The sequence below is a fragment of the Lontra canadensis genome, unplaced genomic scaffold (assembly GCF_010015895.1).
Source record: "Lontra canadensis isolate GAN:19392208 unplaced genomic scaffold, GSC_riverotter_1.0 scaffold59, whole genome shotgun sequence".
Taxonomy (NCBI): Eukaryota; Metazoa; Chordata; class Mammalia; order Carnivora; family Mustelidae; genus Lontra; species Lontra canadensis.
In genome coordinates, this window is record NW_022631053.1 from 11,793,754 (window position 1) to 11,818,635 (window position 24,882).

The 24,882-nt window shown below is 39.4% G+C and overlaps 1 non-coding gene across 1 annotated transcript; it reads left to right on the plus strand.

Moving 5' to 3' along the window:
- Window positions 1-5,855: 5,855 nt before the first annotated feature.
- On the plus strand, window positions 5,856-6,019 carry LOC116879085. The gene has a single exon (XR_004384959.1). It is a non-coding gene; the product is annotated as a U1 spliceosomal RNA (small nuclear RNA).
- Window positions 6,020-24,882: the final 18,863 nt, after the last annotated feature.

A 24,882-nucleotide genomic window follows, 5' to 3' on the forward strand; every position in this document is an offset into this window, starting at 1 on the left:
TCTCTCTCTCTCTCTCTCTCTCTGTCAAATAAATGATTAAAATCTTAAAAAAACTATTTACATATTTCGGTTAATTTTTGGTTGGGTACTGTAAGCTTAGGATGAATTATCAATTATCAAGGTATATGAAGAGAATTCAGACAAATTCAGATGAAGGAAATGCATATATTCAGCCAAATATTTTCTTTCCTTCCTGCATTTCTCTAAAATGTCTCACTTTTTGTGTGTTTTTGTCAACTTCCATTTGTGCTTCTGTGGCTGTTCTGACATGAGCTTGACCCTCTGCATCTTTTAACATCTTTAGCAGTTACTCTAGTTTGATGATTCTAACTTTTCTTTAGATTCAGTCACCCAATTCAAGTCAGCAAATGGGCTACTAATTTAAAGCTCATTTGCAAAGTAGAAAATGCAGCATCCTAGTTATAAATAATCCTTCACATTACCAACTCAATATTGCAAAGACTGCCAAGTGTACATTTGAAGATATTTTCTGGTGATTTTGACAGACTGGGATTTTAATATCCTTGGGGTATAATCATCAGGGACTAATATAGATGAGAAGATGTAAAAGGATCTTCATTAAAGGGAATTTAAATAAGTGAAATATTCCAGTTTAATATTGGGTGACTTTTAAGTAAAGCTAACTGTCTGAAGCTTTGATTTTTAATATGATATTGTCTTTGAACTTCTAAGCAATCTTGTATTGAGCTACGGCTTTGACTGAGTTTTCAAAATTCTTGCAGCTCAGAAAATAAGGTTTCATTATTATTGTTTTTTAATAGATGGTAATATAACAATTGATTTTTAAAACTGATGCACTCAGGCATATTGGGAAATCAAATAATTTTTTTTTTCCTGCTGAATCCAAATGGAGGAAGAATTTCTATTTAAAAATCTATTTGGCTTCTATCCTTAAAACTTGCAGGAAACATAAATGAGTTTCTTTTCTTTAGTAATGAAATTCTGTTTAGAAAGCAGATTCTGAATAGTTGAATGTCTTCATAATGAAAGGGGAAACATATTCAGTTTTTATATGTGAACAAATGATATATAAGATGGTTTATTAAATAATATTGAACTACTATGATTAAGGAGGATAAAAATGTTTCCATCACTGGAAATAGAACTGATAACATATGGAAGTGTATAGTGGCAGGTTACAAACTCACTTTGTCTCTCTTTCTCCTTCCATTGAATCTTTTTTTTTTTTTTAAAGATTTTATTTATTCATTTGACAGACAGAGATCCAAGTAGGCAGAGAGGCAGGCAGAGAGATAGGAGGAAGCAGGCTCCCCGCTGAGCAGAGAACCCGATGCGGGGCTCGATCCCAGGACCCTGAGATCATGACCCGAGCCGAAGGCAGAAGCATCAACGCACTGAGCCACCCAGGTGCCCCAAGGGCTATATGTATAAAATCGATGACAGATTGTCCCTTTTGTCTTTGTCTTGGACTAAAAGATTTAGCATATTACTTTGGAATTTCATAAACTTCCAGTAACCATAATCCTAAACATTACTCAGGAGGCACTAAAATGTACCCTAGAGAATCCCCTGAGTTCTAGACATAGTCTGTCCTACCCACAAAGTGAAGAAGTAACCCAGTTTCCCCTTATTAATACAGATTAATTTCCCAGGCTAGTACAGTAGCTCCCCCTCCACCACCCCTTTTTCCTGTTGATTCAGTAGCGTGGAGAAGCCAGAATGACTAAGTGATCATGTTAACTTCAGTTCCTTGGGACCATCATTGTCTTTCCTGTTGGAAGCATTTCTTTTTGGGGATCGAGCCTTATCAATCAACACAGATTAAAAGTTATAGGGATGGGAAGAAGGCATTATTTTGCTGATGAATCTGCAGTTTGCGGTTGCCTCAGTAGGGGAAGTTCATCTCTGCTCCACTTGGCTTTGTTAGACAGATATCTGGCAGCTGAGGCTGGTGGCTGATTGGGGACACTCAAAGGGCTGAGGCTATAGCTGGAACATGGCTTTTTCATGTGGCTGCTTGGCTTCCTCATCATGTCTAGGGTGAGCATCTCAGGTGTGAGACAGCAGACAGCACCAGGAGGAAGTTATGTCCTTACTATGATTTAGCTAGAGAAGTCACAGAGCATCACTTCTTCCATTCTTCAATGGTCAGAGTAATGACATGCTCCAACATGGATTCATAGGCTTCATTTCTCAGCAGGACTGTCAGTCCAATGTATTTCTTTCATAGAGATTGTAGATCCTTAGATCTCACAATATATTGCTGTATTCTTAAATTGCCAAATTGCTTTTTGAGCAAAGGTCAAGTATGTTGGTTTCTCTCACTTCTCCAGGAGGACGCAGCCATTCCTGACTCTGCATTTTTGCTAGTTGGTTTTTGAGATTTCTCTAATTTGATAGTGAACATGATATTTGTTTTCATTTGTATGTCTGATTACTAATGAAAAGAATTGTTTTTTTATATATGTTTGTCATTTTTCTAAATTGTTTGCTGTCCACTAACATACAGCCAGCATTTTCTTTTTTTCTTTTTCTTTTTTTTAAAGTTTTTATTTAAATGCTATTTAGTTAACATATAGTGTAGTATTGGCTTCAGGAACAGAATTTAGTGATTCATCTCTTGTGTATAACACCCAGTGCTCATCACAGGTGCCTTCCTCAAGCCCCATCACCTCCCGTCCAGCAACCCTCAGTTTGTTTTCTTTAGTTAAGAGTCTTTCTTATGGTTTGTCTCCCTCTCTTTTTTCCACCTTCCTCTATGTTGTTCATCTGCTTTGCTTCTTTTCTTTCTATCTTTTTTTTTAAGATTATTTATTTAATTATTTGAGAGAGAAAGAGAGAGAGTGCATGATGGGGGGAGGGACAGAAGGAGAGGGAGAGAATCCCAAATAGACTCCCTGCTGAGTGCAGAGCCTGACCCAGGGTTCATCCCAGGACCTGGAGACTATGACCTGAGCTGAAACCCTGAACTTGATGCCCAGTTGACTGAGCCACTTACACACCACCATCTGTTTTGTTTTCATAAATTCCACATGAGTGAAATCATATGGTATTTGTCTTTCTCTGACTGAAGTATTTCACTTAGGGTAATACATTCTAGCTCCATCCATGTCATTGCAAATGGCAAGATTTCATTTCTAGCTAGAATTTTCTAATGGTTTACTGTGAATTCCTTAAAATTAATGCGAATGGCCCTTTGTCAGAATTCATTTGATAAGTATTTTCCCAGTTTTTAAAAAATTTAATTTATGAAGTTTGGTTATATACAAAAGTTTCCAGTTTTTTATGTAGTCTTATCTTTTCGTCTTACCATTTTTACCCCTTGACCTAAGAAACTTTAAAAAATTATCTTCTAGTTCATTTGTTACTTTTCTTTAGTGTCAATTTTGCTTTTCATTGCTTTTATTGTGGCTTTAAATTGGCAGTCTGCATTTTGCAGCATTCTTGCTTATTTTATCAATTTCATAGACAGTACCCCTTGAGTATTATAGACAACATTAATTTTACACTTAATAAAATATTCATATGCTTATTTTGAGCAAAGAAAATTTTCTAAAAATTCTTTTTAAGAACGCTGTTTTTCTTCTCATGTTCTTTTTCCCCTCCAGTATCCCATGATTTTTCCTTATATGGCTTATTTTTTTAAAGGAGATCTACATTTACCCAATATTGCTTTATAATTTGTAAAATTATCTAGGAGTCAAGTTGTGATGTTAACCAAATATATCAGAGAGGTCCAACATTCCCCAACCCCAGCCCTAGATCCAGAGTGAGGGAAAAAATAATAAAAAACAATAAGAAAAAAAAATACTAAGAAGAAAAAAAAAATAAGAAAAAGTTATGATGACTACGTGACTATGGTAAAAGCTACCACCAAAATCCCTGCTGGAGTTCCAGCAGCCTGGGGACATAGGAGGGAGCCAGGGCCAGGGTTTATCTGTGGGCTACCATTACAGTGGTTTTCTTCAAAATTTTTAAAAAGATTTTCTTTATTTATTTGACAGAGACACAACGAGAGAGGGAACACAAGCAATGGGAGTGGGAGAGGGAGAAACAGGCTTCCCACAGAGCAGGGAACCCCATGTGGAACTTGATCCCAGGACCCTGGGATCATGACCTGAGCTGAAGGCAGACACTTAACAACTGAGCCACCCAGGTGCCCTGGTTTTCTTTAACTTTTATTACTGAAGCATAGTTGACATACAATGTGATATTAGTTTCAGGTATGCAAAGTAGCAATTTGACAATCCTCTACATTACTCAGTGTTCACCACAATAACTATAGTCACCATCTGTCGTCATATGATACTATTACAATATTATTAACTGTATTCCCTAAGCTGTATTTGTGGCCTAGCATGTGGATTCCATAATCAGGAACACTTTCATTCATCCCCTCCGCTAAACTGAGTCTGTTTCTATCTTGGATGTGGCCTTTTACACCTAGAGCAAGTTACAGGGATTATCTACATTACAGAGAATACTCAATGTTATAAGCATGCAAAAACAAAAAAATCATCAAAGTGACCTAGGTAAAATCAGACAAAAATTACCTCGGATAGGCTTGGACTTTTACCGATGAAGAAGTCAGTGGTAATGCTGGACTTTGAATGAGTGAAGGTGTTTGCAAAGTACCACACAGTCTTTATGGGTATTGTGTGAAAAGAGGATAAGAAAACTCTCTACATACTAATGTATCAGGAGCACCACCCTCGAACTTGAAGGACATGATGGACAAGTATACTGGAATAGACAGAGAGAGATAAATGGTTATGCTTTAAAAAATGAGCTTGTAATATCCTTAGCTAATTCTGCGCATACTTGCTTATCATTCAAAGATTAACATAAAAGTGTAAAAATTTTTACAAAGCTTAAAAATCATTAGATATAGTTTATTCGAGCAATAATCCCCTCAGAATTGGTTATTACCACTATTAATGACTTGCTAGTTAGAGTGTTAATGGCCCATAGCAAAAAACTGCTGGTAATGACTGATTTCAAAGGGATTATTGCTTAATTAATGGCACTCTACCTATCCTTAGTCATTTTTGTAAGTATCATTTTTATTGCCTATTTTAAGACCCTGAACCTTAGTTTATTACATCTGGAAGAATGTCACCAAGGCAGATAAAATAGATAATAATTTTCTGATTGTGGTTAGCTTTGTGGTGTGTGGGCATTTCACTAAGTTATTTCATATTTCTCTATCCCTTGCTAATAAAATGTCACTGTGACTTCTTAGGTGGGTTACAAGAATATAACTTAAAAATTTATGTACTTGGTTTTGAAAGAAAAGAGTCCAAAATATTTCCGAATTAGGGGACACATTTTCGCACATTTCTAATTTGGATTGGATAAAAAATGGGAAATATAAGGCTGAGATAAGATGAAATATTTTCCTTTGAGAACCTTCTCAGTCTATGCAGAGAAAGCTGGGCAGGATTTTGGTTTCAGCTTAGCCTCTAAGTAGCTATTGAAAGTTGAAAGTTTATCAAGTTCCTATATCTCATGGTTCATGTTGCATAATTTGGAAATATACCTTGTAAGACTTGACTCTGAAAGTCTGTAAATAATCTTCTAAGTCACTGGTTCTCAAAGTGTGATCTGGGGACTCTGGGAGTCCCAAGACTCTTTCAGGGAGTCTATGAAGTGAAAGCTATTTTTTATAATAATGCTAAGATGTTATATGCCTTTTCTATTCTTGTTCTGTCACAAGAGTAGAGTGGAATTTTCCTGAAGTTTCAGGGCACATGACACTATTTTGTAGTGACATGAACTGATATTTGGAAGATCTGCAGAACTAAGTGAATTAAGATTTTCTGAATAACAATGCATTATATTGCAAAATTATGCATGGATAAAGGTTTTATTTCATACTAACCTGGCAGGGGAGATACTATGATCACGAAGGCGGTTTTCCTAAGGCGAGGGTTATCCATTGCACTCTGGATGTGCTGATCCCTGCAATTTTCCCAAATGTGGGAAATTCAATTGCATAACTTGTGGTAGCAGGGAATTGTGTTTGTGCTTCCCCCCTATAAAAAAGTATTCATTTTCCTTAAAAAAAAAAAAAAGAATTCTTTCAAAGTGGAAGAAAGACCAATGGATTTTAATGTAGCAGAATATGAAAAGTTTATTGATATGGTTTCAGATTTCACTTAGCAACTAACCTTTGAGAAACTACTACTTGTTGAGTTTTGGCATAGTATCAAAGAAGAATATCACAATTATCTGAAAAAAATTCTTTTAAAAACCCTTCTTTTCCAACTATATATGTAGGAGTCTGGATTTTCTTCAAATACTTAAAATAACATAGAAATAGACTGTAAGCAAAAAGAGATATAAAAATCCAGCTGTGTTCTATTGAGCCAGACATTAAAATGATTTAAAAAATGTAAAATAATGCTTCTTCTGTCACAGAATTATTTTTGAGAGAACATTGTAATTGTTTTCATAAAATAACATTTATTTTAATAGTTAATGGATCTATGTTATCTCAAAATAAGCTAATGAATGAAAAATTTAAGACTTTTAATTTTAATTTCTAATATGGTAAATGTTAACAAAACAACTCACATAAATAAATTCTTTGTGGTCCTCAATAATTTTTACCTGTGTATAAGGATCCTGAGACCAAAAGTTTTGAGAATTGCTGCTCTAAGGCAATTATATTCCTAAAGACCTTTTTGCTGCCTTTGTGAACTTTTAAGAAAATATACTTCAGGCCCTGAAGACAATTTTCAAGAAGAGCTTCTGAAAATGTGTTGAGATATGGCTCATCAATAGAATGAATGTTTGGCTTTCCAAGACAGAGATTTAAATGAGTAAACCTTATTTCGATAGAGAATTCTGATGTGATAGATATTCTGATATGATGTGATAGAGAATTTTGGTATGTTTAATGAAAGAATCATCCTTGTAGTGTATAGATCAGGTCTTTTGGGTTGTCACTGGAAAGTGATAAGTAGTAGTATGTATGAAAGAACAATAAACAGGCTCAACTGAAAATAAAGGAAACAGACAGAAGTGATGTGCTGTTGTTACTTCCAGAAACCTGTATGGTAAGTCCTCAGACCTGACCCTTGTGCTTTTGGAGCTTGGATCACTCCGAGTCCTTAGCCCTGCATCAGTATTGTGGGCAGAAGAGGTTCCTAGTATTTCATTTGGAAGGGACGTGATTTTGAGAATGCACCACAGCAGTCTGTGCACATGTTGGGGGAGGTCATTGAGAGGATGTGACTGCCAGTTGACCCATGAGCTGGACCTGGGTAATCAGAGGCTCATTACACCCTTCCTGTCCATGGAGTATGCATTCTACTTGCCTTCCTCACACCTGGAAGCTGCTCCAAGGGCATAGCCTTGAGATAGTGATGTGTTGTTGAGGTTGTCTGGACAGTGTAGGTGACTGAACCTAGTTAAGCCCTCTGTATAAACTTTAAAGATTCTGGCAGGCAGGTGTGGAGATCTCCTCTTCTTGTGACTGCCCAAGACAAGCCTGCCCTTGCTTATTAAACATGCCACACACCAATCTGGAGTGGTCCACCTCTTTCTTTGGTCTCTCGCTGCCCTGCATGTTTAGGGCCCAGTTTGCAAATCAACACACATGGTAGGATTTTCAGTATAAGTTAATCTTCATCTCTCTCAGAGCAAAGTAGATACGAGAGTGTTCCAGCAGAAGAAAGCATGACCCTCACTCATTTTCTTTTCCCTTTAAGATACTGACTCATCAGCACACTTGAATACATGACACTAGCTCCAAACTGGGACTAAATGAAGAGGAAGCAAACTTTGTGAAGATCTTTACTACCTTGATATTAAAATCTGTTTCTGGAAAGAGAAAGGAAGGTGGAGTGGGAAGTTTGCTTTTTTACTTTCAGCCTGTGTATAATTATAAATGATGAAAAAGAAGATCAACTTCATCATTTATCACACAAAATATTTATGGCTAGAATCCTGTAGAGAGATTTATCTCCTTTTTCTGTGTTTTGGGATTTAAACAGAGTGAAGAAGTGATTAAACAATGTAAGAAATTCATGCTAAGATACTGATCACATAATGTAGTGTGTTACTCCTCTGTAGAGTGTTTGCATTTTAAAAGGGGGCTGAGGTGGGGATCCAACTAAAGTAAGCAATCTGGAAATTTTTTTTTTTTTAATAAAGGAATGGATATTTGTAAAGTGCTAAGCAAAGATTGGACACTACTTTTCATAGTACATGATAGAGGGAAGAGATGAGTACTAAAACATTAATAAAATGAAAAATGGAAAAACAATAAAACAAAAAAGCCTTTGAATAAAATCAGTAGCTGTCTCCATGTATTTGTAGCTGGTTCTAAATTGTCCTCTATCTTTATAAGTATTTCCTTTCATACCCTAGCCCATTGTTCAAACCTGGCTGCGCATCAGAACTATTAGGGGGATCATTTAAATTTTTTATTGGAAAATTAAGCATTTTTAAAAATTTAATTTAATTTTTTAGTGTTTCAAGATTCATTGTTTATGCACCACACCCAGTGCTCCAGGCAATATGTGCCCTCATGATAAAAAAATGTTCAAGTGATTTAGAATAGCATTAAGTAAAATGTGAAATTCTGCCATCCTTATTCCATTCCCCAGGGGTGTTTACCTTTACTTAAACCACTTTTCCTTCCCTTCCTTCCTTCCTTCCTTCCTTCCTTCCCCCCTTCCTTCCTTTCTTCCCCCCTTCCTTCCTTTCTTCCCCCCTTCCTTCCTTTCTTCCTTCCTTCCACACTTCCTTTCTTCTCTCCTTCCTCCTCCCCCCTTCCCTCCTTCCTCAAATATTTATTAAGCACCTACTATATACCAGACAGTGTTTCAATTGTGGAGACACAACGAACATACCAGACAAGATTTCTGCCTAATGGGACTTACTATAACTTTGGAAATAAATGAAAAGATATAATCAGATAGAAAGTAGAAAGTATGAATAGTTACAGAAAAGTAAAAGAGCATAATGGGCGTGAAATGACTGTGGATAGAGGGAGCTAATTAAGCCAGAACCTTGAAAAGTTTCAGCTTTATTTTTTCCATAGTGGTTGCTGCCATAATTCTGGATGCTAATAATGCTTCGTTTCTTAATTTCTCACCTTTAGTCATTACTGACTGATGCCTCATCATGAAAGTTGAGGTATTTAGCTCTACTGTAGTTCCCTACTCTAGCATACCTCTCCCAAGTTTTGCTAGTTATATTAGACTTTTGTCCTTTAGTTCTTTGCCTTTTTATCTTGAAACCTCTTTTCAAATTTTGACAATTTGGACAGTCTCTTTTGACTCTGCTCAGCATCATAAAAACTCAAGTGCCTGGGCTATACTCTAGAGGTGCAAAATAAGTTTATCTGAGGGTTTTTTTTTTTTTTTGAGGCTTTGGAAATCTATATTTTAAAAACAGAAGCTCTCAGAAGATTCTAATGATTATCTGGTTGGAAGCCATCGCCCCGGGCTACATCTTCTCTTGCTCTGGAAATTTGAGTCGATTGCTTCTCCACGTTCTAACTCAGTGCTGCTTTAGATTGGTGCATGCCGTACAGTTCATAGATACGCAACCCAGATCAGTGTTTACAATGCATTTAAAATCCTTAAGCTATGTATTTAAGATATATTTTTACCTCAAATGTAGACACACACGTATATATATATTAAATTTTTTTGTTTGTTTTGCTTTAAGTGAAGAGATACGTAAGATGTAAGATACATAGTTTCATGGCAGTGTAACATCAAGCCAATACGGTCCTGTTTAGGGTGAGGCACCTTATGGGTAAGAAGGAAAATACATAGAAATAATGGAAAGTTGGTTCTCAGAATAGCTGAAAACTTTGGACAGTAGGGGCAACAAGGAGCTCTCCTCAAATAGCAATATTGTCAGTCAGGGCTTTTAGTTCAATCACAGAAGGACTCTATTGATTTTGCATAGAAAAAGAATTTATTAAAACAATTTGCAGTGGCTCACACAATCACATGGAAAGCTGGGCATTAAGGTGAGAGACTGGGCCGCAGCTAGAAATGTTCTCTGGAATCACACAGCAGAGCTGATCCTGTCAGGACAGAGGCAAGGTACTGCTGATGTTTGGCTCCCCCAGTGCCAGTGGCAATGCTGCCATTGTTTACCCCAGGAAGCCCCTGTTACTGCCTGTACCTGTCTCCACTTCCAAAGAGGTTCCTCCAGTTCTTATTCACATCACCAGCTGTAGAGGTAGTCCATGCAGGTATGTCTGCTGAGCTGAACTTGGGTCTCTTTCCACATCCAACCTCAAGAAAGGCTGAGAAGGCAAAGACCCAGCATTATCATCTTCTCCAGTGGGATTACAAGGGGGGACAATTCTCCAAATAGAAGAATCAAGGTGCAGGGTGTTCGGATGTCCACTGTGGGGACTTGGGCTAAAGGGGAACCCAAGGAAGTAGTGTGATGACTGTGAGTGCAATATATCACATGTATCATGAAGGCTGCCAAAATTCGAGTGCTTGAAAGTGTGCCTTGAGCCCCAGAAGGTTGAGAACTACTTCTTTAATCTGTATACCTAGCCATATCTTCTCCTTAAGGTCAAGTTGTAAGAATCAGCCCCTGGAAGGAGGGACTGTGCCTTCTCTTGGCCTGCTGTATCACTCACATGGCATTTGTCAAAGTACAAAAGCCAAAAAACTACCTTGTATGTGGATAGTGTGTGTGTGCGTGTGTGTGTGTGTGTGTGTGTGTGTGTGTGTGTATGGTAGGGAAGGTTGGGCCTATACACTTATTTTCGTCAAAAACAGACCTAAAATAGAACAGAAGATCTGGCAGGAAAGAATCATGTCTTACTCAGGAGATTGTATGAGTTTTTTATGGCTACCATTAAAAAGTACCACAAACTGGGTAGCTTAAACACCAGAAAGTTGTTTTCTCAAAATCTGAAGGCTATAAGTCCAAGATCCATGTGTTGGTATATGTTTTTTTTCCTGAGGCCTCTCTCCTTGGCTTGCAGATGACCACCTTCTTGCTATGTCCTCACATCATCTTTTCTTTCTGTGCACATCCAGTGTCACTCTGTGTCCTAATCTCCTTTTCTCATAAAGACAGCTGGTTGGATGAGGGCTCATTCATATGGCTTCATTTAACCTTAATTACCTCTTTAAAGACCCTATTGCAAATACAGTCCCATCCTGAGGTGGTTAGGGTTTCAATGTGAATTAAGTTCAGCCCCTAACAAAGAGTAGCACTGAAGGAATAATTGGGATGATCTGGTCTGAACCTTTTATTCTGCAAAGCCAGCATTTGTTCACTCTTATTGCCACAACAGGTCTAGTTCTTTCTGGAACTAACTCTGGCCCACTCTCTTGGCGGGGAGGGTGTCGTCCTTATCACACGTGTGCACCGCTTTCTCCATATGGGGATTTGTCAGTGAAAAGCACGTGATCTTATTGGAGCAATGAGATGCAAAGAGACATATCCGGAAATTAGAAAGAGGCAGGTGCTCTCTCTCCAGATACTGCAAGCATCGAGGATGATGTGAGCCAAACCAGGGGTCACTGTGCGGGTGTCTGAGAATGAAGCTAACAGGGCACAAGGCAGTGCCAAGCCATGGAAAATCTTGGTGACCATTGTTCAAGTTCTTGCCCAAAACTGAACCCATTGGAATGGTGCCTGGGCTTCTCAACAGCGAGCCTCCTTTCCTGCTTTAGCTTCTCAGAGTTGGGTTTTCCGTCATTTTTTCCGAGCCCGTTTTCCAAGGCTTCTGAAGCCTGTTCCTCCTGTTATGATGCAAACACTTTCATTTTAGAGATAGATAAAGAGAGATGTGAGGAAATCAGATGTCCAAGAACCCACAGCAGGGAAACCTGGCTTTTCAGTCCTTCCCCGTTTCCACATCTCTGAATACCTGCACACAGTTTCTTGCTCATTAACACTCAGTTTAAATTAACACTCAGTTTATATTTGTTCAATGAACAAAAGAACGCATTTTAATCTTAATTTAAAGATTTCCATTTAGCTCTTTTCAAAAAGGCAGATACTGCCACACCACTGATATCTGTATATTTCTAACATAGCAAAAGTGATCTCTGAACATACTCATTATCAAGATAGGGAGAGCTCATGTTAATGCTAAAGTAGGCCGATTTTGAGTCCACCTTGGTGAGATGGTTTCATTAGGTAGGTCCCTTCTAGTCCCCTGTGTATTCCATGCAAATTAATAACCCTCAGCTCGTGCTTTCCCTTAGTGTTGCCAGGATCCTGAAGCCTGTGTGTCCTATCCCTGGGTCCACACTTTACACTTGCACAAACGGTTAACTGCAGAGAGAGCTTGTTTCTCCGAAGTGGGGCTCTAGCATTATTTCTTAGGAGGACTTATCCAGTCTGAATGTATCCCCATTTCAAATATCTGCTATACATATATTACTTGCTCATTAACGAAAAAAAATGTAGACGATGATGGTTTAGAAGATGCTAGCTTAGAAAAATGTTAAAAACTAGACCATCACCACAAATGATGGAGAATTAAGAGGGGTTGTTATATTTTTGTAAAACCCTTTTTCCCCAAAAGGAGCACAAAGAGAGGTAAAAGAATTCAGAAATCATCAATAGGTCTACTGTTTTAGTCTTATGAATAAGTCTAACAATTTGCTGTCTCGTATATGGTCTTATCAGTCTACCTTCCCTCCAAGGAGATAAAATAAATGAAATCAGCATTCTTTTCAACTCCCTTGGCATAAATTATTACTTACTCTAAGCAAGATGACTGATGATTTCTAAAGCTCTTTTAATTATATGCTCAACTGATTAGTGGCTGAAGGGAAGTCCTTTTAGAGCAATGAACTGAGGTTATTTCAGGAATACTTGCTTAGTGGGGGGTGTGAGGTGGGTGAAGATAGGTATATCCTACTCGAAGAACAACGAACACGTGAAAAGTCTATACACTCTATTAGTAAGGACCAGCTGTACTCCAATAAATAATTAAAACTTGGCAAAAATTTTTCCAGATAAATTTTTTCCCCCACCGTTATCTGGAATAACTTTAGAAGGAAGGATCAAAGGAGGATTATTCAAATATTAGGCACTTTAAGCACAGAAATATCCTCTGGCCTCCTGTTGGGAAATAAACTAATAGATTTAGTATGAGGGATTTTTCAATACAACCAGCACCTTTCCCCAGTAGAAGCATGAAAATGGGCTTCAGAAAGAACACAGTGAGGATTTGAGTTATTTTGATAAGTAAGACCTCTAAGAGGGACTATCTTGGAAATGAAGGTAGGATATGGTTTTTGAAATCATATTTTCTCTAGAGAATGATCTGCTTTAGAAATTTTTTTTATTGGGTAGAATGGACTTGTTATTGAGGATTTCTCATCTTCTTAAAATGTGTACCCTTGGGGCACCTGGGTGGCTCAGTGGGTTGAGTCCTCTGCCTTTGGCTTGGGTCATGATCCCAGAGTCCTGGGATCGAGCCCTGCAATGGGCTCTCTGCTCAGTGGGAAAGGCTCCCCCCCACCTCTGCCTACCTCTCTGCCTACTTGTGATCTCTGTCTGTCAAACAAAAAAAAATGTGTACCCTTTATTCATAGAAGGGCTTTCAGTCTTCCTGAAGGCAGGACAATGGTAGAGTGTATAGTAGGAAGAAGTAGAAATCACATAGGTTGCTGACTACAGTTAATTTTGTGTTATCAGGAAAACAGAACTTCTGCTGTGAGAAAAATAGCTGCTAAGTGCCTTGCTGGAATTCTAAAGGTTTCCTCACAAGATTCTGGCCACCCTGATTATTCAATCAAACTCTAACCTAGGTACTATTGAGAAGGAATTAAGGTTACTAATCATCTGATCTCGAAATAAGGAGATTATCCTGGTTTACCTGGGTGGGCCTGATATAATCACAGCACAAGAGGAAGATAAAAAGGCAGGAGGAAACTTTCGGAGATGATGGATAGGTTTATGGCATAGATTGAGGTGATGGCTTCATGGGTACACATGCCTACATTAAGCATGTACAACATTTTGTTTATCAAGGGGGGGGGTAGACAGAGAAGGAAAGAAACTAGAAGAGTTAGAGAGATATGGTGGGAAATGAAGTAGCAGAGGAATGATGCAGAAGAGGGGGTGTTCTAGAGGTGATACGTGTGAGATGGGTTTGACCTTGACCTTTGAAGATGGAGGACCTGGGCCAAGAGCTAAGGAATGTGGGCAGTCTCTAGAAGCCGAGGAAGACCCTCCTCCTGCTTCAACAAACAGCAAGCAAATGGTGGCCTCATTCCTACAGCAACATGGAGCTGAATTCTGCCAACATTATGAATGATCTTGAAAGAGCATTCATCCCCAGAGCCTCCAGAAAGGAACAAATCCAGTTGGTATCTTGGTTTTTGGCTTTGTGATACCCTGAGCAGGAACTAGCATAGTCAACCTGCACCTCTGGCCCACAGATACCGTGAGATAATAAAGTTGTGTTGTCTTAAGCAATTAAGTTTGTGACGACATGTGGCAGCAACAGAAAATGAATACAAATGCAAAGGAACTTCATACTGTGAAATTAATCCCCCTCTCTTAGCACATTGGAGATGCTCAAAGAATGTCCTGAAAGCATTCTGATTGAACAAAGCCTAAAACAAACCCACACAGAAGCAGAGTGGTAAAGCTGGGCTTTCTGTGTATCTTTGGGAAGAAAAAGTTTTAAGTACTTAGTGAGAAAAAGTATATTTAAGAAAAGCTCATTTTTCTCCAAAGATCATACTTCCCAAATGGAGATGGTGATTATTATTTCAGAAACAACAACAAAAACAAGTCCCCTTTTCCCATTTCCTTCTAGTCTACAAGGCACTCGTGGTTTGTTTGTCAGAAACCGCCTCCTAGTATGACTCTGCATCCTGGAGAAGACTGATGAAGAGATTTTTTGAGTCTTAGATTTAAATCCTGATCCAGCAGCTTATTGGCTTAGTGGGTTTGGGAAGTGTAGCTTTTCCATGTCTTGGCTCTTTTCATGGGTGAGGTGATGAGACAGATTCCCACCTGCACAGCAGTGTTGAAATAACAGAAAGAAATGTGTGCTTTCAAACAGTGCTTGTCGCAGAGTAGCCTTTCATAGAATGATAGTGATACTTTTTTTGTATAAGTGAGCCTTCTTTTTTTTTTTTAAGATTTTATTTATTTATTTGACAGAGAGAGATTACAAGTAGGCAGAGAGGCAGGCAGAGAGAGAGGGGGAAGCAGGCTCCCTGCTGAGCAGAGAGCCCGATGCGGGACTCGATCCCAGGACCCTGAGATCATGAACTGAGCCGAAGGCAGCGGCTTAACCCACTGAGCCACCCCTTTTTTTTAACTGACAACTGAATCTTACTCTAGATTATAGTCAATTTAAATTGTATGTTGTGAAGAATACTCAAATAACCCGTATTAATCATTCCTCCCCACTCCCATTTGTAATTGAGGAGTTTCTTCCAATATTTGGTAGTGACTCTAGTTGCCCCACTTTGATGAGAAACTTTCAAGCAGGAACCACAAGGCACACAGTGGACTCCCAATAAGCAAATGCTGATAGTTCTAAAACGTTAGCAATGTAGTTTTCACTTGGCTTTGCTCTGAATGTCTTTGGGCAAAGGTGCTTTATTTTTCCTGCACCAGGTATGCCAGAAAGTGTAAAGAAAATAATCCATCCCCGTTGGACGTGCAGCTAAGTCTCCAAGCTACAGTGCCAGCAATCTCAAGAGAGAGAGACTCATCCTGAAAGAGCGCCAGCATAATTTTGCACGCCTGTGAGATTTGGCTTGTTTAGATAAGTTTTACATAAGCATCTGCACTTTTGGTGGCCTATCCAAATCCAATCCACACAGCCGGCCTAGAGAACGTCATCCATCACCAGGCTGGCACCAGTGAGAATTTGTCCTGATGGGGATTTATTGCAGGAAATAACCCTTCTTTTCTGTAAAATGATTTGTTTCAAATCCAGGCATCTTTACTCCTACTGAAAACTCCAGTGGCGAGATGCACAGTGTTCTGACTTTCCGTTGTGCATTTTAATTGAGCTCCCTCTCAATCATTGACTTACATGTTCCAGTGCCTTGCGGAGGAGATAAGAGGGAAAATCTGATTCACCCTTAGGGAGGATTTCATAAGGAAATTGGAAGTTTCTTTAGAATTATTGATCAGGACCTGTCCTGTGCGCAATTATACTCAAATGTTTTCTTTTCCTCGTTTATGCATTCACAGGACATTTCTTTCTTATTCCTTTCATTTCTTTATCCTTTTGTGAAGTTTCATTATTTCATGACTTGTCAGTGGCATTTTATCTTTCTTGATTTGTAAAGCATCTTTGGAAATGTGTTCTGTATAATCTCAGTGTTTCTATCTTCAGTTCCCCTTTATCATTTCATCACTGCTGATGGGCAGCCTGGCACAGGCTGTTTTCCCAGGAGGTCAGTGGTCATTTGGATCTTCAAGTGGGTGCATGGAGAATCTGTGGGTTCTGGGGCTTGAGGCCCTGGAGAGGAGCATCTTTGATCCTCCAAGGGATACTTGGTACTTTGGAATGGTTTTTGAAGCTACTGGGTGCTCCCCCCCTTTTTTTTCTTTTAGTTTTGAATGTGGAGTGTATAGTATTGCTGTCAGAGATTAACTGCAGACTCGATGGCTTAAAATACCATAGTTCTGGAGGTCTGAAGTCCAAGTAGTTTCATTGGACTGAAAGTAAGTTGTTGATAGGGTCATGCTCCTCTGGAAGAACTAGGGGAGAAACTAACTTTGCCTCTTCCAGCTTCTGGTGGCTGCTGGCACTCCTTGCCTCACGGCCACATCACTCCAGTTTGCCTCGGGTCACACTGCCTCCTCCTCCTCTGTCTATAGTCAACCCTCCCTCTGCCTCCATCTTACAAGGACACATATGGTGGCATTTAGGGGCCACGAAGACAGTCTTCCCATACCAAGATTCTTAACTAAATGCATCTACAGAGAACCTTTTTTTGCTATATAAGGTAACATTCACATGTTCCAGGGATGAGGACCTGGATCTTTTTTGGGTCCATTACTCAGCCTACCATAGAGTGATAAAAAATCCCAACACTTCCTTTTCAGTTATCTAAGTGCAAGACATTGACTCTCATTTTCTTTTGTATCCATTTGTAATATTACTGATTCACATATGGAAGAGACCAACAGACAGGCTCATCAATTACATGAGCAAACACATAGAAAAATGAATGAAAGTTTTGTTTTACCTACCATGCACATGTCAGACCCATGGCAAATGTTCTTCTCTGCACTTGGCTTGATGGCTCTTTCTTTCTCCCCTTTCCTCATTCTTCCATTTCATGGTCCTCTGTTCATCAGCCTCCATCAATTCTCCCTCCCTTCTTTCCTTCTTTCTTTTTTTCCCTCCCTCCCTATCTCCCTCCCTCCCTCACTTTTGTATAAGTGAACCTTCTTTTTTTTTTTTTTTAAGATTTTATTTATTTATTTGACAGAGAGAGATCACAAGTAGGCAGAGAGGCAGGCAGAGAGAGAGGGGGAAGCAGGCTCCCTGCTGAGCAGAGAGCCCAATGCGGGACTCGATCCCAGGACCCTGAGATCATGACCTGAGCCGAAGGCTCCCAACTATATTTTGACTCAGTGTATAGAACAGTTGGATGGAAATATCTGTGTTTCTGGTTGCTACTGGTTGTTTTCATGGCTAATTTAGATTTTTGGCATATTCAGCTAGGGAAACATAAATAAACCCAGAGGCCAACCAAATGAATTAAATATGAAAAATTTGGTCAGCCACCTAGAAGTATCCACATTTTTGAAGGTTTTATTGGGTTAAAAAAGCAAAGCAAAACACCAAACCTCTCCAGGTGATTGTTTGGAATTTTCATTCTTCAAGGTGTTTGGCATATAGCTTTCAGTTTGCCCTTGTGGATTCTCCATTGATGATGATGAATAGGACAATTTCTGAAACTCAAATTAAAAGTAAACAGAGTAGGCTTCTCATGTGTAACCAATGAGTTGTAGCCAATTAGGACATCAGGACATTCATGTCCTTCAGTGTTACTAGGTGCAATCAGGTGGTGTGGGTCAGGAGATAGCAATAGGATCAGGCTATTAGTATTAAATATTACTGATTTAAATGTGGAATACTACACCCCACTCTCAACTATCCATGCTAATCGGGGAGACAGGAGGCATGGAGTAATGAAAATCAGAAAGATAATAGTGATAATAAAAAATGCATCCCCAACTATTGCTTTGAATACCCTCTACCATTTAAACAGAGCTTTAAAAAAAAAAAAAAAGGATTCCAATAGGTTGAATTATCTGTTGGATAATTTTGGAAATTCTGGATAAGATTTAGCAAGCACAGTAGAACCAAAAGTTCCAGAGGAGTATGTGTGCAACGGGGAAGTCTTCTGTGATTTTCTTTGCCTGGGCTTGTTTCCAGTTTTACCTTCAGGGCTGTTTTTACTTACTGGTAGCAGTGACATGTTAGTTAAGATGCCATCCTAATATACAACAGGGTCACTTATTTAAGATTCCTTTAAGATCTTTGCTCAAGCACAGTTTCTCCTAGTTATGCTGGTTCCAGTGACTTCTGAGTGATCCTGTCTCACTCTGACCCCTGCTGAGATGAGGAGCCCTGGTTGGTTCTGACGGTTAATTTCCAGGAAGTGAGGAGAAGCAGATTCTTTGGTCTCTTGGGCAATCTGAAAGTTTTGTCAATGTCTCTCTAAACATGTTTTGCCTGATATGCTACCCGTTTTCATCATAAAGCTTTGAATCTATGATTAAATGCCACAAATTTGCTTTTGAACTCTGAGTTTGTGTTCAGTATTTCTAAGCAGCTTATGAGCCTCCTGGTTAAGCTTTCACTTTCCCAGATCTTATTTTGTATGTTTCTGTGAACATTCTAAAGGCATTCCTCATCCAAATTCTACTCTCGTATCACAATTCACCTCAAGTATTTCTTGAAGCCATATTCAGTCTCTCACAATGGAGATGAGTTTCCTTCTCTGATGGTCATTTTGGCCTACCATTTCATTGTTGATTAGTACAAAGGACCTTCTTGGAAAATCTCTCTCACATTTTATTGCAATTAGCTAGTCTCTCTTTCATTGTTGTTTTAGTGTTTTACATTTGTGTAGCAGGCTGCATTAATAGGAACTAAATGCCCAGAGCAAAGGGTATTATCTTGCCTTAGGCTCAACTGGTCAAATCATTCCTGGAGCATTAGGTTTAGTTTGGGTCCTTTGTGAAGGACACTGATGAGCTAGAGCATGCGCTAAGGATGGTGACCAGGAAGGCACCGAGTCTGCAAACTATAAGGAGAGGCATCGAAAGATCCGAGACAATTCAGCCCAGAGCAGCAACACCCAAAGTGTCTTCCTATGGAACTATAGTTCCCCAACAATTCCTGTTAACTTATGTTATTGTTCGTTCAATTATTCATTCTTCCATACTAGATTCTAAGCTCTGGGATGGCAAGAATCATATCTGTTTTGTCTCCTATAGTGTTTCCAGCATGTATCCCAATGCCTGGTGCAAAATAGATGTTAATGAATATTTGTTGAATGGGTGAATGAATAGACAAATTTTCCATTGAACCATAAATCTGTGTGATGTTGATAGGGTGAAATGGGGAGAAATTAGATTTCTGCAGTCAAATAAACTTGAAAAATAAGCTTAGATGGCTTTCCTTACTACTGGAAATCTCAGAAATTTCCCAAAAAAGCATGTTTTCAAGACAATATTAGGATATTTTCTAATTTCTATTTTCTCAGCATATCTCACCATGGAATGCTTGTTTTCCCCCCTCCACGAAGCATCTGAGGGAATTGCTACCAGTGAAAAGGACAGGGTCTATGATAGAGGGCTTTAAATACAGGAAGGGCTGTTGTTTGTAAAGGAGGACACAAAAGAACCAGTGAGTAGAAATTTATTAGGGTGCATTCTTTGATTTAGCATAAAGATCTTGTTAAAAATCAGAGCAGTACAAACATGGAGTAGACAGGCTCCTGAGGTAGCGAATTATCTGTTCTTGTTTAAGCAGCTTTAAGCAGAAGCTGGGCACTCACAGGGAGAGTTGCAGGAGCTGAATTATCCATCAACGAAAAGATTGTGTTAGGTGACCTCCAAAGTCCTTCGAAAGCCAAAGTTAAAGTTTTCTGTGGTTTCTCTCTCTCTCGTTTGCAAGTTCCTTGCCAAGAAGGCTTTGTCATCTCTTTAACACACATATCTCCTCGCTCAGCGCTTTGTTTCAGAGTAGACATTTAATAAGCATTTGCATATTATTTGATTGGTCTGTAGGTTTTTACAGAATTTAAAATATTGTAATGGAGACATATTGGCTATAACATGGAAAACTTCTGTATGCAAACTAGTTTTCTTCTAATTAGAAAGGAGACATTAATAGGAAGCCTGTCTTGTGGAAATCCGCAGAAATGTACAATGTTAGGGGATGGTATAATTGCTGATGCTATCTCACTATATTTTTTCCTCTGCAGCCCCAAACCCAGAATCGTCACTCCATTTTACCTGCGATCCTTGACTCATAACAAATGAGTTGTAATCATTTGAATGACTTTGTTGTGAAATTTGAAAGCGTATTGAATGATTCAGGCATCATAAGCTAATTATCTGCAACTGTTCGATTGAATTTAGAGGGATATTCTTTTATCTGGCTTTTGCTGTTTATGTGTCTCTGTTATTTTACTTGCCATCTGGCCCAGCGATAACACATTGGGAAGTTAGGATGTATACGGAGGCTGAGTTCTTTGGTGTCAAACTCAGGCTAGAGCTGTGTTCCTCAGACATTTTAATACTGCTCTTACTTCAGGTTTCCACTCTGTTTTCTGCTGCTGTGTCTATCTAGCAACTCATTTTTATTAAAGCATCCAGGGTTGGTTTCTGTCGTATGCTACCAAATGAACAACAACTAACATCATGTGTTTGGATGAAGAACTTGGACAGCAAGGGTATAAGGAATAAGAGCCTAGAGCTGCGCTGTGCGGCAGAAATACACCAGCCACATATGTAATTTAGAAACTTCTAGCAGGCATGGTTAAAAAAAAGGAAGAAAAAAGAAGAAAGCAGTTGGAGTTAATTTTAATAGTATATTAAATTTAGCTCAATATATCCCAAATTGTATCATTGCAACATATAATCACCTTGCAAAATGATTGATGAGATGGTTACGTTTTTAAAATCTGAAGCCCCTAAAATTCAGCATGTTACCCTATAGCGTGTCTCAGGTCGTATGCTAACTTTTCATCGGAGGTAATTGATCTCTCTTCGGATTTTAGAAAAGCTATAGTAAAAAAGTAGATTCAGTTAGCTAAGCTGTTCCAAACATACTAAAAAGGTATTCAATAACCAAATTGAATCCAAAAAAATAATTAGCATTCAGTCCCTCCATCACACCAGCCATATTTCAAAGACGACCCTATTGGACTCCATAGACACAGAAACTCACATTTAGCTGATCCTCTAACAAGCGGAAAACATAGACCACTCCATAACCCCAGGTTTCTTTCACCTTCCTCCCTTCCTCCCTTCCTCTCTTCCAAAACCTCACCCTTCCATGCTTTGCTGTATCGATCAGGATCTGGGCAGAAACATGGAATACCTGGGGTGATACAAGATAATGCAAACAGATAGGATTTCATACAGAGCGTTCATTACACAGGTGTTAACAGGCTGAAGGAGCAGAGAGAGAATACTGAGATAGTAGCAGCAAACAGCTGCCATCCTAGGAACTGAGGGAAAGTAAAGATGTAAAATCACCAGAAACAAGGGTGGAAGAGAAGCCCCATCTAGATGGCAGTCTGATTTCGAACAAGTCACCTGGATGCTTCTGCACCTAGAAGGGAGTGTACTGAGGCTGGTCTGGGGGCTGTAGCCAAAGTCGGGTGCTGGCGCCCATCTGCACTGCTAGAGTGACCTGACAGCAGGACGAATGGGACAGAAGAAGTCTTTCTACCTCCTCCCACCTTCTATGTTCACTCTTGTACTTCACCTGTCCTGATGGAAGCCAGTTTGTAGAATTCCATCTTTAGCTTCACGAGCAGAGGGCAGGGGGTAGACTGAGTGTGGAGAAAAAAAAAAAACAGGGAAATAACTGGCATTGGCAAGTTGAAATGCTTGCCCTTCCTTCTGCACAAGCACTCCTTAACTTAACCCGGATGGCTCCCTCGGTCTGGCCATGGGGTCCTGGCTGTGGTCTTGCCATTGGCTTTGGTGGTACCTAGTTAGAGCCCTTAGGAAGAAGGACCTCTTGGGTTCACCTGAGTTTTGAAAGCAGCTCTAGCTAACTAGGTCTAGACTAAAGTAAGTCCAGGGCTCAGCTCAGTTTGAAATGGCTTCGAACTGGCCTGCTATGAATGAGTTTGGGCTTCAGTAAGGGAGTATTTTTGCTCTGTCAGAACTCGGATGGCCAACTCTACTTGCAGGGGCAGCTTTATTATCGCAAACGGTACCAGCCGCCCAGTCACTATGTGCCATGGCCTCTGTGGATTTTGCTACACTTTCCTACAGATGGATACAGAGGGAATGCTCAATCTCCATTTGCTCCTTTTACGGGAGAGCGAACTCACATTTCCTTCTCTCCAAAAACGGGTGTTCAGTGAACACACTTGTATCTTTCTTCCTGAAGCTTGTGATTAAGCAGAGCACCATAAAGAGATCTTTAACGTCTCTCTCGTTCTCGAAGGGTGAGATTCTAGCACGGTTGTGTGTTCTGGAAGGGAGATACATGTAGGGGGAGATGCTCGAATGAGGCAGCAGCAACTGTGTGCAGTAGCACGGATGAGCAAATGACAAGGAGGCACCCGTCTCCATGCCTGCACTCGAAGGACCCATTTCCCCATTCACATTCCAAGGCAAGTGAGATTATTTTTATAAGAAAGATATATTTGTAGAATTAATGCTGCATATGTTTGAGCTCTTTCCAAAATGATGTATTCAGCAATACTTAAAACATTTTGAAAGCTCTGTGTGATGGGAGGACGCCTTAGCCATTTCCTGGCAATGTGGTGTGTTTGTGTTTGGGTTACAGTTTGGTTCTTGGCTTCATCATCACACAGCAGTTGGAATGAGTCTTTGAATTAGCATGAAATGACACGGTTTATTTTGTTTAGTAGATCGGGTCTTTCCAAAGCTGGTGTGCGTTTCTCCCGGGCCTGTTGTGAACATTTGACTCTGATAGGCTGCAGAGGAAGAAAGGAGAAATCATGACAGTAGTTTTGACACACCAGCTTTCTCATTAAAAAAGAAAACAGCCAGTTCCCCTGCCACAAAACAGAAATCAATCCATGGCAAGAAGCCACACAGAAGAATCCATTCTCACTGAAGGGAGTCCTTTGTATTTGATGTTAGTGGTCCTCTCCACCACAGCCCGTGGAGGTAGCAGAACAAAATTGGGCTCCTTAGATTTTCTGGCTTTGCTGATAATTTTATCAAATAAAGCCAACAGAGGTGAATTAGAATGTTCCCCTTTGGGTGTGCAGACCATCAAGACATATATTATCAGGAAGTTAATGAACACAGACCCTTTAGGATTTGACACCCAAGCCTTTATTTTACTCTTTAATTTGGGATCCTCGTAGCCAGGATCCCTTCCTTTCAGCAAGTCCCTGGCAGATGTTTTATTGTTTTCGTTGTTTCTCCTCTGGGGCTGTACATTAGGTTAAAATATCACAAATAGCTGCTATTACAGTGTGAGTCACAGAAGCTATAATTCTTCATGACAGCCAGAGGAAATGTGACATGTTTAGGAAACCCTGTCATTGATGCTAACACTCAGATCTAAAGGCAAATGTTTAATGATGGACTCAGCAAGCTACATAAACTTTGCTATCTACCCCTCTCCCCCTCAAAAGGTTATTCCCAGTGAACTATAAATATTTGGAAAAATGTCTCTAGACAAGGATGAACTTTCTCCTCTTTCACCTCCTAATCTATAATTGTAGGATAAATATCCTATCTGTGACAAATCAGATCTTCCTTCCCTTCTGTTCGTGTTTGCATATCTAGGCATGTTATTTCCAGCCAATATCCATGACATTGGGTCAAGCAATCTTTCATGTTTTAATCTGATGTGAATATAGGAATTTGAATCCTTCAGAATTCTTTAGGATATGGTCATTGGGAAAATGTGTAAGTATTGGCAGTATTATTCAACTGGCCCCTAGTGAGCTCATGATGAACTCGTTGGTTTTATATAGTCAACAAATTAGAAATGCCCCCAAATGAATTTTTCATTATATAAATACATGCCTGCTCTGTATTGTCTGTCTAACTCAGGGTTTCTGAAACTCAGCACTGCTGGCATTTTGGGCTGAATAATTCCTTGCTGTGGGGGACTGTCCTGTGCATTGTGGGATGTTCAGGAGCTTGCTGGGCCTCAACACACTACACACCAGAATGCTTCCTCATCCATTGTGAGCTCCCAGACTGTCTCCAGGATAGTCCCAAATGTCCCCTGGGCGGCGGGGGGGGGGGGGGGGGGGGGGGGGGGGAACCATCATCCCTAGCTGAAAACCACTGGTTGAACTCTAAGTCCCTTTCTACTTCTCTTCCCAGTCTCCAAAGTACTTTAGCAAATGCATAAAAATTCCTTATCCCCTCTTCCATGTCGAGTATACAATTCTCAATACTGTCTTAAAAGGTCTCACATACATATTCATATTTCCCTGGTTGAAACACCCTTAGAGTATTATCTGCCATACTTAAAATATTCTACCTATCACTGCAGGTATAAATGTGTATTTGTGGACACATTTTCTGGACTGTGAGTCCACGGGGTTTAAACATAGCTGGTGCTCAAGATTTTTTAAAAAATGAAAAGAACGGATATTCTTTTGTAGATCACGCCTCATTTAGATTATATTATTTCATTTACCACTTCATTTTTTTAATAATGCAAGGAAAAAACCACTAAATAGGTGTAAAGATAAAAAATTCAAA